Source organism: Symsagittifera roscoffensis, chromosome 1 (genome assembly GCF_963678635.1).
Source record: "Symsagittifera roscoffensis chromosome 1, txSymRosc1.1, whole genome shotgun sequence".
In the NCBI taxonomy this organism is placed as follows: domain Eukaryota; kingdom Metazoa; phylum Xenacoelomorpha; order Acoela; family Convolutidae; genus Symsagittifera; species Symsagittifera roscoffensis.
In genome coordinates, this window is record NC_087062.1 from 10,093,561 (window position 1) to 10,109,982 (window position 16,422).

A 16,422-nucleotide genomic window follows, 5' to 3' on the forward strand; every position below is an offset into this window, starting at 1 on the left:
AATGTGTAACTGAATGTTTCCAAAATTTGTTAAACTTGATCCTTGTGCTGTAGCTAATCTGCTTGAGGTCTCTGAAGGTAAATTTTTTGGATGTAAAGTTTGTTTGTATTTCGTTCCATGTGGCAATGTTTAAAAAATTTGATTCTGTTCCTGAGTCAGAATTATGAAAATTTTCGTGATTGTGTTAATAATTCGATTCAATTGGTATTTCATATTCTTCTTCGATATGAAGCTTGTATGTTGAAAACATATTTTCTGTTTCAATCTCATCTATGGATTCGCATTTTTGTGATTTGGTTGTAATTCTGATATTTCTGTGTTATCAATACCGGGAGGGTCTGATTGAGTTTTTTCAGTTGATTGTACCTGGTTGATTTGTCTTTGATGTTTAGGTGTACTACTTCTATAATTTTATCGTAAATTTTGATATTGTGTATTATTCCTATGTGATGACTGAGAATAATTTCTTTGTCAATTTGAATAATTAGGATTTCGGTTCTTGGAATTGTCACTTGTTCTATTGGGATAATTATTATACTTTGATCTGTTGTTTAAAAAATTTCATGATCTAATATCTGAGTTTTGCCTATTCCGAATGATTGAATAGTTCCTGTTTCGGCTCTACGAAGAATGTCTGGAACGATCATTTGAATAACATCTAATTTGAGAATTTAAAAAGAATGAAATCTATTACAATTTGAAAAGTTACTTCTGTTTGAGTTTGATGTTTAATAGTTATCTCGATCTTGGTTGTTTTGACTGTTTGATCGACTATATCTATTTTGTGAGAAATTTTGTGAATTTCTTCGATCTGGAGATCTTCCGCGGTAGTTATTCCGCTAAGGTGATTGATGTTTACTGTTATTATAGTTATCTGGGAGTGGTTTTCGTGGACTATTAATAATGTGAAAGTTTTTGTTTGGTAAATTCTGGTCTCTTTCATAATTTGGTAAAAGGATTTACTTGATTACCTGTAATTCTGTGGTTTGTTCTGATTAACTTGTTGTTTTTTTCTACATTCAGCAGTGCAATGTCCATATCTACGGCAATAGTTATACCATTTTTCAAATGATGATTTGCCCTTAAAAATTGGGTTTTTCTCTTAGATAATTACTGTTTGAGTGATTTTTTTCAACTCGTTCAGTGTCGGATTCAAGAATGTTATTTATTTGTGAAGTAGTTGTATGGATGTTGTTTACGTATTGTAATTTTAAGTTTTCTGTTTCCTCAAGTTTCATAGTGATTTCAACTTCTTCTAGTTTGTCTAGTAGTTTTTGAAAAATTTTTTCAGGTTCTCGAATTGAAGATGGATGCAATGCTTTCTTTTTTATCCGTATTTTTCGTAGTTGTAGTGTTAGAGTCATCATCAAGATTTCTGTCATTTTCGTGTTTTTATAATCATGCGTATTAGAGGAATATGCTTTTCGTACTAATAATTTGATTCTTTCTGCAAGTTGGTTAATTGTTTCATTAGGGAGTCTACGAACTTTGTTGCATAGAACTCTTTGAGGTTGTTTATTTCTCTCAGAGTCGAACAGTTTTAAAAAAGTTTATGTGAATCTTTTCACATAAATTTGATTTGTTATCTATAAGTAAAACTGAAAACCACTTTTGAGCTGCGCTATCAAAAGTAGCTTGGATTAGAGCTGTGCGTCTATGTATCCAATTTTGAGGAAGTGGCGTTATTACTGGTTCGGTCCTCTTTTAAAATCAAATTAGCTGTGACTGCGTTTAAATAATCTTCAACTGAGTATTCAAGGACCTGTTCCTGTGAAAACCATTATTGGTTTATTAGAAGATATAGAAGGTCCACCCATAAGGTATGGATTCATAGTAACTTGTATTGATTCCGCCGCATTTGCGAATTCCGAAAAACTTAGAATAATCTTCAACTGAGTATTCAAGGACCTGTTCCTGTGAAAACCATTATTGGTTTATTAGAAGATATAGAAGGTCCACCCATAGGGTATGGATTCAATGTAACTTGTATTGATTCCGCGGCATTTGCGAATTGCGAAAAACTTGTAATTTGTGTTTTTGTAATTTCATGTTGTTGTAAATACTATGGTGGTGAGATATTATTTTGCATTTGAGTTGGTTGATAACCTTGTGTATTTATAGTTTTTGTGGTTTAAAGTTATTATTTTTGATGCTGAGTTTTGTCTTGTATGTCGTGTTTGTTCATTTCGTGTATTTAGTTAAAACAGATCTGGTTGATAAATAGGATCTGGTTGATCAATATTCTATTTATTGTTTTAATGATTTGTCCTAAATTGCAGTTGATTTTAGCTATAATAATCTTCATCTTCTGAGTAATGTGGTTGATTCCTTGTACGATGTTTATTAGTCATGTTTTTCTTTGTTGGAAGAACGGATAGTTTTCTACGATCCCCAATAGCTCGTGGTTGATCGTTGACAAATACTGAGTGAGAGACTTGTTGTGGTACATTTTGATTATAGTCTGTGCTTCATGCTTGAACTATTGGATTGTGTTTGCTGGTTGATTTTGTGATTTTGGTTGATTTTGACTAATCATATTGGTCGGTTTTGTTGTTTTGGATTTTGCAAAAATTTATAATTCTGATCTGAGAAGTTGTGTCTATTTGATGTCTTCTGCTTTTTTGTTTGTCTTGATGTCGTTACTGGTTTAACTGTTTAATAATCCATTTGTGAGTATTTTGGAATAACGGAAGGTTTCACCGTGGATTGTATGAATGTTTGCGAAAATGCTGTATTTTTGTTTCTTGGTGTTGTAAGTGTAGTATGAATTGGAGAAATGCTTTGTTTTGTTGTTGTTGGCATTTTTTCGAGTGTTTCTTCATTAATGAAATGCGATGGAGTTTTAATATCTTGTTGTGTAAAATTTTTGTTCCTTTTCAATTTTATTGCGTGTTAATGAATGTGGAATAAGCTATTATTTCCTGTCCTGTCAGTGAACTTTACATTATGATTCAAATGTGTTGCATCAGTAGTAAGTGGAATTTTTCTAACATAGTCCCTGTTGACAAAAATAGTAGTGATTGCTGTACTTGATATATCAGTTTTTATAATAATAAATGATGGATGAGACCAATCAGGGTCTCAATCATAATCTGTTACATCTGCTTGTACAGTTTCATTGTCTCAATTTTGCCGTTAATTTTTTTTGATAATGTTATGAGATCAATTTTATGGACAAAATAATCAATATAAACCATGCTAGTATTCTTCGTAAATCTTGTTTGACGTTTTGTGAGACTTCGTTAGAATAAAGTTTTCACGGATTGTATTTAAATTTTTGAGAAAATACAGATTTCTTGTCTTACAGTTGTCTGTCGGGATGTTTGAGTTGGTGTTTCCTTCAATTTGTTCTTCGTTCAATTCTTGTATAGATAGATAGCTATAAATAATTGAAAAAAATCATTCGTGAAAATTGATTTTGCTCTTTGTGAATTTTGGTGTTGTATTTTTTTTTATTGAATCTGAGAAAACTTTGGAGAGTTCTATATCTTTACCATCTGATTCTATTTGATGTGTTGGGTGATTTAATTTTCGTGATAAGATTTCAATTGTGAATATTTCGTAATAAGATGTGATATTACAAATACCTTCGAGATAGTGGTCAAGGATTTGTCGTTTTTTTTCTGATTTCGTGTACATAGGCTATTTCATTTCTCAAATATTTTTATAATTAAGTTGTGACAAAACTGTACTTGTCCTCGGGCAGGATACTTTTGTGGTTTTATGAAAAATGGAAGCATCGAGTCATCATCAAAGTTTATGTTATATCGGATCAATTTTTATGTTGTAGAACGGTTAATGTGTAATCTTCAATATGTCTTATTGGTTGATTCCAATTATATAGGCGTATTGGTTTGTTTAGGTATCACTTTTCTATTTTGTGTTTTCCTATAATTGATGATAGTGTTGTAGCTTCTGATTCAGAAAAATAGATTTGGTCTTTTATGGAGTTATTCATATTTAATGTATCTTTTGAGTCTTGAAGTTCCTGTATTGTGTTTGTTTCTGAGTCTGAAACTGCGTTGCGTTGTTTTGAAAATCGTTTTTTGATAATTAGCTTTGGTTTTGTGGCAGTTGTCTTTTTTCGTGTTTTTTTTACATAATATTTTGTTTGTTTGTCTGTGCAGTGTGATTACAAGATCGTGTCTGTCGTTTTTAATTAAACAATTATGTAACACGAATGTTTGTTTACTGCCTAGATTATCTCTTGACATAAGGTTTAGGATTATGGATGCAATATTTAAGGGTTAGAGTTTTATTTTCCTAAACTGTTATTTCTTACAGTTTTTCTGTGGTTATCCTAACTTGGGGCATAGATTGTCGTGGTTGACGGGTTGGAGAGAGAGCATATCAATTCGTGAGAAAATTTTTTTCTCGTGATTAGGTTTTAATTTATGAGTACTTACATAATCTTACCTAGGGTTTGTGATTTGTGATCAAGGGTTGGAGAATAGTAAATCAACCCACAAGGTTCGGGTATCCTTAGAACACAGGTAGATAGTTAGGTACTCTTTTTTGACTTACTTATTATTAAAGGGTTTAAGCCTGGGTCATCTAAGACGGGCTCAAGTGAAGGGGCGGCGGGCTTCTTCATTGTATGATGAGGGGCTTCTTTGCTGTCTTACGTAAAAAAATGGTTAGTTTTTCAAAAACTTATATTAGTCCTGAGTCGTTTATAAAGGTTGGGAAGTGGGTCGCCATTTCAAGTCGTTAGATACTTTTAAAATTATGGAATGGGGAGAACAAAGTTATTCTGGTTTGATCCAAGGAAAGCCTTGATGATCTGTTTATGAAAGCAAAGGGAATAATGAAAAGCAAGGATACGCCTCGATAAGATTTATGTAAAAATTTAGGAAAATTTAAAGTTAATTTTTAGTTGATATTAGTTTTTTTATTTTATGCTGTTATGTTTTAGGTGATGAAGCTGAGAGTGGAAAAATCATTTGTGTTAATTCATGAAACTAATAAAGAATTTTAATGCTACCTAATTTTTGTAATTTGTATTCAAAAAAATATTTACTCAAATGTTTTGATTTACTGCAGATTTTGGGGGAAACGACTTGTGCTCTTTTTATCAGTCGCTATTGTATAGATAATAGGTTTAGCAGCGAATGAGTTGTTCAAGAGTTAGTCTTCAAATAATTTTCATGTCAGTAAATGAAAATTTAATTTTACTGCATAAAGTATTCGAAATACAAAAACTTGTTCTGTTTTCTGTCGTACTATCATGTAGTAGAGTGGTCCGTTTCCTGATCGTTATTCAAGCTTTGATTTTGGTCTTCTTGCAATACCTGGTAATTCTTGTATTGTTTGGAAAATTCGCGTAGATTTATTGAGACTTAGAAACATTTCTATTAAATTAACTATTTCGTCTAACATTTTTGCAACCTTGCAATTGTCTAATTCTAAGTTCTATTGTCTAATTTTAAGTTATTTAAGGTCTTTTGGTTGCACCAGATGAGTTATAACCTTTGGCCTGTACTCATAGAGTAGTTTCAGATAAGGTACACCGTCTGTTTGTCACGCTATCTTACTTTCGGCCGGATAGATTCGTGCAACTTCTTAGTCTACTACCAATCTTAATCTTACTCTTATGTCTCCTAGTCTCAATAGTTCTAATGTATACTGGTTTTTGCGAGTCAGCTCTTGGAGTTTAACCAGAAGGAGAACAACTGTTTTCAAAGATTTATTCAAATTGTTCTGGTGCTGAAACTACAACTAGTTTCAGCACTTACAAATAAATGTCAATGTTAGAGATGTAATATGATTGGTTAGTTAGTAATTTTTTACAGTGATAATTTTATCAAAAAAAATTTGGTTTATAAATACTAGTTCAAAACTGGTTTCAAAAAAACCTCCAAACCGTGGAATTTTTATTTTTCGATCCAGCAAAACTAATTCGCTTCGGCGCCTATAATTTCAACAAGTTTACTAGTTTACTAGAAAATGTTGCTAGAAACTGCTTGGAGCTTTTGTAAAAAAAAATGGCGTTTGCTTCGTTTCACATCAGAAAATTTCAAAACGGGGAATGGATATTAGTGAAAAGTTAGGAAAATTAGCTGAAGCGGGGAAATTACAATTGGCAAGGCCTCCACGGAGTCAGGGGCAGGATAAAAACTGATTAAGTTCTTCTGACACTGCTTGAACATTACGGCCAAAATGAAGCAGATAAAAAAAAGCACTGGCAAACATCCTCTTTTCTGAATCACTGATACCGACGACAGCATTCTGAAACAAATTATCGTCAAACCGATTGAATCGTCTACCTACAACAAATTTTCTTCATTTGGTACAGTAATCCATACCCATAACCCATAAAGAACTAATTCAACAGTTAAATCAGTACGCAAGAAAATTATCTCCAAAACTTAGTGGATTCCCTCTGAAACTTTTAATTACATTTTTCTGCGGGTTTCATTTTCCAATTTAAATTTAATTAAAATCTTTTAAAAAAATTAAATTATCGAAAAAAATATGTTGTGCTCGACCTATGTTTTGAATGTGCTCGATCTATGTTTCGAGTTTCTCGATCTAAGTTTTGCCTTTGTCGACCGAAGTTGGATATGTTTCGACTTTGTGCTCGACTGAAATTTGCTTCTGGACCGCGAAATTTTAGTCGCAAAACTGCACTTGGTCGACTTTCAAAGTCGAAACATAAGTCGAGCACATCGATCCAGGAGTAATACATTTTCCCTCGTTTGCAATAGGGAGCCAAAACATGGTACAATTGACCTATCATCCTAACTATTAAACACTGAAAACTGCAGCTCTCGGATTTATAAAGCAAGTAACATTTTATGAGTTTGAACAGCCATTTTAGTAAATCATCTATTTTCTAAATCATTAGATTTTTTTTCTCAGAATAACATGTGCTAACAATCCAATAAGGTGAGGACCGACAGAAAGTATGTGATATTCATTCAATCTTATTGTTCCGACTTTCGCAACAAAACAATTGGAATTTTTGTGCTCGGGGTGGGTTTTTTTTTCTTCAGACAAATTTCGACTTTTTAACTATCCATTTCTGACGGAATTTTTTTGATATCATTCGAAAACTATTGTTGTACTGAGCTAAAAGATAAATTACCTGTGATCATTTTTTGTAAAACTATGAGGGTTTAACGATAGCTAATTTGGCAATTTGGGACAATTAACGCGCGATATATTTCACGCTATTAACGCATAAGCGGAGATTTAATCCGTCTTGCAAATCGTTCCAAATTGTTCAAGGAAGCTTATATGTCACAATTGATTTTTTAATAGGAGCAAAACCTACCACTTTGTACTTAATATGGCGTGCGGAGGGATGGTTTCACAAGAAAAAATCTCAAATTAAAAACTTTTTTTATTACATTTAAATGTTTCATGTTATTGCTGCTCCATGGACCTTAAAAGGCAGTCGCAACTTTCAAGACTTCGCCCTGGTACGAGCAGTTTTGTTTATATATATTAATAATAATTGATAAAAATTAATAATGATGTAACAATGTTGCTCGTATATGAGGGTGACTGCAGTTCAAAGCCAACAAAAAAGTTTTTGCTCGAAAAAGTTTATTCTATTAAAAAAAACTCCAGTTTTTTTTTCTTTTATCCACCCACACGCTATGTTAACTACAAACAAGTGTATTTAGCGACGCATCTTTTTTCAATTTTCCCTCACATTTGAATTTCACTTTCAAAAAAAGTAAATTTAAGTTGTCATAATGTAATGAAATTTTGCATGGTAAACAAACTAACGATTGCGAACACATTCCACATTTGTGCTTCATACCTGTCATCGTAACATCACTCGATAAGCCATAAAAAGACTAAGACACCTGAGAAAATGAAAAATTCAAATAAAAGGGGAAGTGGAAAAGAGCCAGCGAACCTTGTGCTGAAAACATAGTCGAATGAGTTGCCCCAATTTAAGTTTAGTACAATTTAATCTGCCGTTTACGATTTAAAAGAGCGCAACAAATCGGGCTTTAATTATCCAAAATTGGCCAAATTATCAATTTCAAACCCCTATAACTTTACAAGAAATATACTATAGATCCTTCAAAAAAATTTTTACCTTAAAACTCAAAAATTGACTGAACAAAAAACACACCAGGCTTTAATTTCTCGTTTTTATCGAAAGTCGAAATTAACCATCCAGAGATTTGTAAAACATACATGGGGCGGGTGTCTTAACCTTGAAATATAGTTTTAAAGTCTACCCCACACAAGAGTTTCATGGGAAACAATCGATGTTAATGGATTATATCGGCAATTTTTTCTACCTGCAACTTTTTCTAATTGATTTTTGGGTTCTTCTTACTAATCGCCCCCATCTCGCATAAAAATCAATGTTATGTTGTAACGAGGGGTTTTACAATATTAAGTGTCAACACAAGTTTGGGCTCTTTTCTAGTTTTGACCATCTTCGTAAAAATTCATGAAAAACTGTTCAAAAATTGCGCATACGACATTTTGCATGTACGTAATGATGTAAGAGTTGTTCACGTTTTCACGCTGGCACGTCGTAATGCAATTGATAGCATAAAATGTCAATTTGAAAAAACTTTCAATTATTGAGTTTGATAACAAATCAAAACAAGACTGCTCGTATCAGGGCGAAGCCCTGAATGTTCCGACTGCTGTTTGAGGTTTCAAGAGCAGTAATAACAAAAAAATTGGCTCTTTTCCAGTCCCCCCACCTTTCAAATTCAATATTGAAAAGCTTATTTAGCGTTGTCATAAAGCAATGAAATTTGGCGTGGTGAACAAATCGACAATTCTGAACAAATTTGTTCTTCATACTTAACAGCGTAACATATCGCATTTAGCCGTAATAACACGTAAAACAAACATAAAACTCGGTATTTGGGCCCTTTTCCAGTTCCCCCCCCCACCTTTCAAATTCAATTTTGAAAAGCTTTTTTAATGTTGTCATAATGCAATGAAATTTGGCGTGGTGAACAAATCGACAATTCTGAACAGATTTGTTCTTCATACTTAACAGCGTAACATCACGCATTTAGCCGTAATAGCACGTAAAACAAACAAAAAACTCGGTATTTTGAGAAGGGAAAACTGGAAAAGAGCCGGTATTTGGAAGGGGGAACTGCAAAAGAGCCAAAAAATTAAACATAATGAAATAAAATGAATTTTTTTTCTAAAATTTGAAATTTTTTAATGAAAATCATCCCCCCACACGCCATATAAAGTACAAAATATAGATTTCGCTCCTATTATTATATCAATTATGGCATATAAGCTTTCTTGAACCAATTTGGAACAATTTCTAAGGCGGATTTACTCATCGCTCACGCTTACGCAATAAAAGCGCGAAATATATCGCGCGTTAATTGTTCCAAATTGGCCAAAATGGCAATCTTTAAACCCCCATAACTTTGCGGTCACAGGTGAAATATCTTTTCAAATTTAAGCTCAAGACAACAATAACTTTCGAATGATATAGAAAATCCGTCAAAAATGGCTAGTTAAAAAGTCGAAATTTGTCTGAAGAAAAAAAAACCCACCCCGAGCACAAATATTCCGTTACCTTCTCATCGAAAGTCGGAACAAAAAGGGGGAAACTGGTAAAGATCAAGTTTTCCGGGCCAAATTAGTCTGAATGCCAGTTTTGACAACAATCGGACAAGGTGAAAAGTAAATTTATTAGTAAAAAGTCGCAGGTAAGGGAAAAGGAAAAGGAACCACTTTTTGTTCACATTGCCCCATTGTTACAAAGATTGGCATGCCATTTAGGTCATGTCAAATATATTTGGATTTTTTCCTAATCCCAACCTGCGAAAGTTTACTGGTAGCCTCAGTAACTGGCTTTCAAAATTCAAATTTAAAAGGGCCCTGAATGTTCCGACTGCCTTTTAGGAATTATGGAACAGTATTAACATAACAAAATTAAATGTAATATACAAAAAACGGCTCTTTTCCAGTTTCCCCTCCCCCCTTTCAAATTCATTTTTGAAAAATGTGTTTAACGTTGTCACAATGCAATGAAATTTGGCGTGGTGAAGAAATCGACAATTCTGAACAGATTTGTTTTTCATACTTTATAGCGTAACATTACGCGGCTCTTTTCCAGTTTCCCCCTTTCAAAATACCGAGTTTTTTGTTTGTTTTACGTGTTATTACGGCTAATTGCGTGATGTTACGCTGTAAAGTATGAGGAACAAATCTGTTCAGTATTGTCGATTTGTTCACCACGTCAAATTTCATTGCATTATGACAACGTTAAATAGACTTTTCAGTATTGAATTTGAAAAGGGGGGAACTGGAAAAGAGCCCATTACGCATTTAGCCGTAATAACACGTAAAACAAATATAAAACTCGGTATTTTGAAAGTTGGGGGGGGGAACTGGAAAAGAACCCAAAAACGAAGAAAAAGTTTTATTTTTAATTTGAAATTTTTTTAATGAAAATGATCACCCCACACGCCATATAAAGTACAACAGAATAGATTTTGCTTCTTCTAACAAATCAATTATGGCAAATAAGCTTCTTTCAACCAATTTGGAACGATTTCTATGACGGATTAAATCTCCGCTTACGCGTTAATAGCGCGAAATACATCGCGTTTTAATTGTCCCAAATTGGCCAAAATGACAATCTTTAAACCCCCATAACTTTAGGAAAAATGATCACAGTTGTTAATGCTACATAGCATTAAAGTATGAAAGTATAGTATAAAGCCAGTATAGTTGCTTAGCAATATCAGCTATATAGCTCAGCGTATACATAGTGCGTTCCGGGGAGTTCGGCGTGGGTTCGATTCGCACCTAAGTCGTTTCATTTGAGAATCCTATTTGAGCCGAACCTGACAGAACATAAAATGCTAATATTTTAATCGGTTCAAAATTGGTTTGCAATTGAGTTTCTGTTAATTAAACTGCGTGAACTAAGTATGAACTCATTGTTAAAAAACACATAAATCACACAAATCAGGGCATGAACAAGCCCACTTTTTAACTTGATACGTGTAATGTTGTTGCTAATTCCGTGCAATAAAAATTACTAAAATTCGCCGTTTATTGATTCTCTTGAATTAAACCGATTCTGTTTCCTGTTTTTATAAGTTATAAAAAAGTTATAAAAAAGGCCAGAAAATTTTGGTGCCGCGACTCGGGAACACACAACTGAGGACCGACCCGAACACAATTTAATGCGAGCTCGAACTGAATCAAGGAACGACCCCTGCACAAGTTTGTGAGACCTCCATCTGCAAAGCAAGGAGCCCTGAACACTTTTGTGTGACCTCAATTTTTGAATTTTTGATAGAAGGCCCAGCTCTAACACAATTTTAGGCGACCTCAAAGTGAAGCAAGGAACGACCCCCGCACAATTTTGTTCGACCTCAAATTGAAGCAAAGAACGACCCCTGCACAATTTTGTGCGACCTAAAATTGAAGCAAGGAACGACCCCTGCACAATTTTGAGCGACCTCATTCTCCAAATCAAGGAGCCCCCCACAATTTCGTGTGACCTCAAGTCAAAAACGGGGAAACCACCACTAGTAAAAACAAAGCCGACAAGCCAGAAGGCCGACATCACACAAGGCGGAAAGTGGTTTTTTTGTGGAATCTTCGTGTATTTTTGGACTCAGGCCCGTGAACTACCTACAAAAAACTTGTAAGATCGAACCTGTGCTTTCAACTAACTTTTAGACTCTAATTTGTGCTAGTTTTTTAACCAAAAAAAGTGCTACTTTTTTGATTATCAGTGCTATAAAATTACATACGATGTTGTTAATTGCAAACCGATTAAGACCGTACTAGATACCTAATCCTAGTTCATACCCAGTACCCTATTACCCCAGGATAATCTCGAACCCAAAAAATTTTGTGAAAAAAAAAATTCAGAAAATTTTCCAAAAAATTTTCGCAAAAAAAAAATAAATAAAAATTTTCAAAAAAAAAAAATTTCTCGAAAAAAAAAAACTTATTCCAACTTTTCCCAAAACTTTCACTGACAAAAAAAAAATTTCACTGACAAAATTGTGCGACCTCAAATTGAAGCAAAGAACGACCCCTGCACAATTTTGTGCGACCTAAAATTGAAGCAAGGAACGACCCCTGCACAATTTTGAGCGACCTCATTCTCCAAATCAAGGAGCCCCCCACAATTTCGTGTGACCTCAAGTCAAAAACGGGGAAACCACCACTAGTAAAAACAAAACCGACAAGCCAGAAGGCCGACATCACACAAGGCGGAAAGTGGTTTTTTTGTGGAATCTTCGTGTACTTTTGGACTCAGGCCCGTGAACTACCTACAAAAAACTTGTAAGATCGAACCTGTGCTTTCAACTAACTTTTATACTCTAATTTGTGCTAGTTTTTTAACCAAAAAAAGTGCTACTTTTTTGATTATCAGTGCTATAAAATTACATACGATGTTGTTAATTGCAAACCGATTAAGACCGTACTAGATACCTAATCCTAGTTCATACCCAGTACCCTATTACCCCAGGATAATCTCGAACCCAAACAATTTTGTGAAAAAAAAAATTCAGAAAATTTTCCAAAAAATTTTCGCAAAAAAAAATAAATAAAAGTTTTCAAAAAAAAAAAATTTCTCGAAAAAAAAAAAAAAGTTATTCCAACTTTTCCCAAAATTTTCACTGACAAAAAATTTTTTTTTTTTTTGCCCGAATTTAGAGCAAAATCGGAAAACATCGTTTCCGTCTGGCCCGTTCAACCGTTTTAACCGTCAATCGTGTCGAGCAATTTTTTTGAGTGAATCCCTACCTCGGTTTCCTCCAGTGGTTGGATGAACTTTAAAAATTTGCTCGGCTCGCCCCGTTTTCGGCCGCATACCGCCGCGACCGTTACTACTACCGTTTCGCCGTAAAGTCGTTGAGTTTAACCGATAAACCGTAGGCGTTAACTTAAATAGTACTGCTTCGAAAACCTTACAAAACCCTCAGCTAAGGGTTCTGAAAGTTCTTATCGTGATAATTTTTTTTTTCTATGTGACGACTTTACATCAACAGACTCCTTAAATTGATTGCCATTAAAACAACCGTATCACTTATCACTCTCAATGGTGTTCATCATTGCTGCGAGTTCTCTCCATCACTCCGTAAATACATTACCATTAACTCTACAAAAACGCCTCGACGACACTTTTAAAGCAGTTCCAGGTTTAAGCTTTAATTTGAATGCAAATAACCGGCAAAAGACTGTTCAATATCTTTTAAGTAATTCCCCAAAATGTATGGTAGAGAGAAACTTTATAATTTGGCATGATGTTATAAATAATTCATTGAGCAAGCATAGATCAAACAACGATAAGCCACTTACACCAGAAAGTCTGATTAAAATTTTAGAAGAGTATAAAAACAAATTATCAGCCATTATTTACGTACACCGTCAAAATACCCCTAATATTTACGGACGTTTGGTTGAAATAGGAATATTAACAATTAATGCGACCAAACATTTAATATCAAAAAGAAAAGCTAGCAATAAAGATTTAATTCGTAAGCTTAAATTAATTCTTCCTCCGGCGTTTTTAGAAATAAAAAATTTGAGAATCATTCGACGTTATTTCCCCAATCTGTCCGAACTTATCAATAAAGTTAAAAGTCGTCGACCAAGTTCAAGGAAAAGAAAAGCAGATAAGCAAAAGATTTCACAAATGACAACAGTCGAAGAATATTTAACATTTGTTAGGCATTATAAACCTTGTTTATTTTGATTAGTTAAATTCATCTTTATTTTCAATCTTGTAGTTTGTTGTCCTTCTGTTCCGTAGGCAACGAGAATTGTAGGGGTCTTGCGAGGATCCTCTCGTTCGGTATAGGACGCGGCTACTTGAATTGACTCTAGTTTGATTCCGTCAACCGACACTATTTTTTTTGCTCTTATTTAAAAACAAATATTTCGAAATGGAGCTTGATCTCGGCCAGAAGCTAAACAAAATTTATCTTGCCAGGAAAGAGTTAGAAACAAATCTTTTCGATTACCATGCCAAAATTACGGAATATATAAGTGCGAATGATAGACCAGCTAAAATTGAAACGTGCATAGAAAAATCTAGCATTTGCTTACAAAAAATTATAGAGAAAAATGATGAGCTTAAATCTTTGTCTATGCACAGCAACAACGCTGCTGAAACAATAAATCAACTTGAGTTTTACCTAGGATCTACCACTGCAAAACATGACGATGTATTAGGTCTAGCTAAAAGTTACTTTCAATTTACACATGAAGAGGACCAGGTAGCAACTGCACGAACCCCAACGCCAAGCGAATCCGTCTGTTCCAAGAAACCCCTTTCACAGCGTTCTAAGATTGCATCAATGACTTCGAGTGAGCGTCGAAGAGAAGCAGCCCTTGCAAAAATTAGACGCGAGGAAGTTGAACGCCAAGTAGAGGCTAAGCTTCGTTTGAAAAAGCAAGAGATCCAGATTCAGTCGATGAAGGGTCAACTTGATCTTGATGTGGTTGTAGAGGAAAGCCGTCAAAAGCTAGCTGAAGCAACTATCGAAGAGGCTGAATATCTGGAAGAAGCCTCTGAAATTTGTGAATTTCGTCGTAGCAGATCGAAATTGGCAATGGCCGTTCAGGAGAACCAAACGGAGGAAGACAGGACAAGAAGTTGGGTGAACACTCAATTCCCAACTCAGGAGATAGTTCAGCCCGTGGCGCCAGTCCAAAGTGTCAATCTGGAACCAGCTTCCGAGTTCTTGTCATTTTCAAGTATTGAACCGCCTTTCAGTAGAAATCTGACGATGATTAATAACTCACTTCCATTTGCTGATTATTTCGAAACCACGTGTATAAACTCACAGAGTGTTAACGTCCCTTATACATCAAATACAAGTGTCCGCTTGCCAAACCCAAAGTTAAACAGTACGTATGAGCCACAGGCACAGCTACCTTCGACCGAGCTATACAACTACAACCCTTTGATGCAGAGTAGTTTTCATCATTCTAATATCCCGACGAGCTCAATGCCCATTGCTCAACAAACCTTTTTCCCAAGTAATTCCGCAAATTTTGTGTACCAACCGCTTTTACCAACTAACGTTGGTCCTCTCAATCCTCCAACAGTCACCTTCTCCCCTAACTCATATTATGTCACACAGCCATTGAATGTTCAACCGTTCTCTAGCGGAGGAACAACTTTTTATGTCGGTGATCCTAAAACTTTAGACGCCGCAATCTATTCAAAACCGCTGATGGCGCCTTATAAAAATGAGAACAAACAATATGGCCCATTTACGTCCTCGAGCAGTAAACCAATTACAAATCAAGATCTAGCTGAAATCTTGACACTGAGCCAGAAAGGTCCCTTGCCTGAATTGAAATTGTCTTCTTTCGACGGAAATCCGTTGCAGTGGCCTGAATGGTTTGGTCAGTTCAAAAGGGCAATCGATGCAAAAGTTTTAAGTGATGATGTCAAACTGACTTATCTCAAAACTCTCGTTTCAGGCAAAGCGAAGAATGCAATTGCCGAATTCGCTTACAGTGGAGTATTCTACAAGGACGCTTTGAAAACTCTAGAGAGGAAATTTGGACAACCACAGACGATTGTGGCAGCTCATCTTGAAAAACTTTCGAATTTTCCACCTCTCAAAATGCACAATTCAGAAAGCATTATCAGTTTCGCTTCCTGTATATCCAGTCTTGTCACAGTTTTAAAATCGTTAAGATATGAGTATGACTTGAAGAGTACATCCGTTTTGAATCAAGTTATTTCAAAATTGCCTCCAAATATGACAGAGTCATGGTCTCTCCACTCTGTAAAGAAATGTTGGAGACAGCCAACCGTTTTAGACTTTAATGATTGGCTCCGCGACAAGGCTGAGGCACATGAACTTATGCGTGTGAGTCAGAATAAGTCACGACCTGAGGAGACTCCAAAGACTGGTTTTCATAAACCACCTACAAAAGTTTTTGCCGCTGCTTCAAAAGTTGAAAAACCAATTTATGCTCCGTGCCTCCAGTGCAATGGTAAACACCCACTCTGGAGTTGTTCTGTGTTTAAGGAAAAGACCCCAACTCAACGAGCTCAATTCTCCGCACAAAATAGGTTGTGTTTTGCTTGCTTTCAACCTGATCACATGTTCCGAAAATGCCCTAAAGCCCGCAAATGCACTAAGCCTGGTTGTGAAAGCACCCATAATGTCTTGTTACATAGTGCTGAGAAAGTTTTCAGGGTAAGGTCTGCAAAGAAAGACTTAAACAATAGCAATAATGCAAGCCATTCGAATTCAAACAGTACCGCCCCGCCGAACCGGAATAAGCCGCAAACTTCATCATCGAACGTAGCCGGTTCGTCGTCTTACAAGAAACTAACGGGACTCCTTCCTGTGCTTCAATTGGAAATAAGTTCACACACAGATGTGACCACTGCTCTTGTAATATGCGATTCCTGTTGTACCCACTCATGGGTCTCGGCGGGCCTAGCCCAGCGTTTAAATTTAACTG